Source organism: Histoplasma capsulatum, genomic scaffold (assembly GCF_000149585.1).
Source record: "Histoplasma capsulatum NAm1 scaffold_5 genomic scaffold, whole genome shotgun sequence".
Lineage (NCBI taxonomy): Eukaryota > Fungi > Ascomycota > Eurotiomycetes > Onygenales > Ajellomycetaceae > Histoplasma > Histoplasma mississippiense.
In genome coordinates, this window is record NW_001813978.1 from 2503701 (window position 1) to 2504462 (window position 762).

A 762-nucleotide genomic window follows, 5' to 3' on the forward strand; every position below is an offset into this window, starting at 1 on the left:
GACTCTCCCCGCCTGAGATCGGAGGATTTCCATCTCCGATCCTTGCTGAAGCGCCATCTGAACTTCCAGGGTTGAAAGGGAATTGGAATTCTCGGAACAAGAAGAGCCAAATTAATGATGTAAAGGGTGCAGGTGTGTGCATGTTCCATTTCGAGGTCTATCTCTGTTTGTTCGACTCCTCCAGTGGTGGGAGCATGTAAGTCCCAAGTCAGATAGATGCCCGCATGCATGGATGAGGCTGAACGCTTTGGGCGCTGGTGCCGGAGCCGCGCGATGCCCGAAACGGTAAGTTAGGGCAAGACCCAGGAACTCACCTCCGCCATCCAACGATGAAACTCTATTAAAGTGATCAGGACCGAGGCTTTTACGAAACGCCCAAGTCGTTGCCCTTGGGTGAAATGTCAAAGTCAACTAGGATCCACAGAGGGCGCATGCTGTGGAGCATCCAGCTCTCGCACTTGCTTATTTGGCTAGGTCCCTAGCATGAAATACTCTTTCTTGCTTCTCAACTAACTATGGCCGGCCATACGGTAAATTTGTTGCGTAAATCTTATAAATTTCTGTTTTGCGAGTTTGATAACTGCGGGCTTGTGATGATTCCAACAGAGCGAGCCTCAGCTGAGAGAAACGATGCTAGCTAAAAGAAAACTAAATACGTAAGTCTCACAATTCAATACTGTTGTTTCATGGTAGTTAGCGATATCAAAAGCGTGTCCTGTGTCTAACCGCCAGGGGTTGAAGACATTGTGGAGGCGTCCCAAA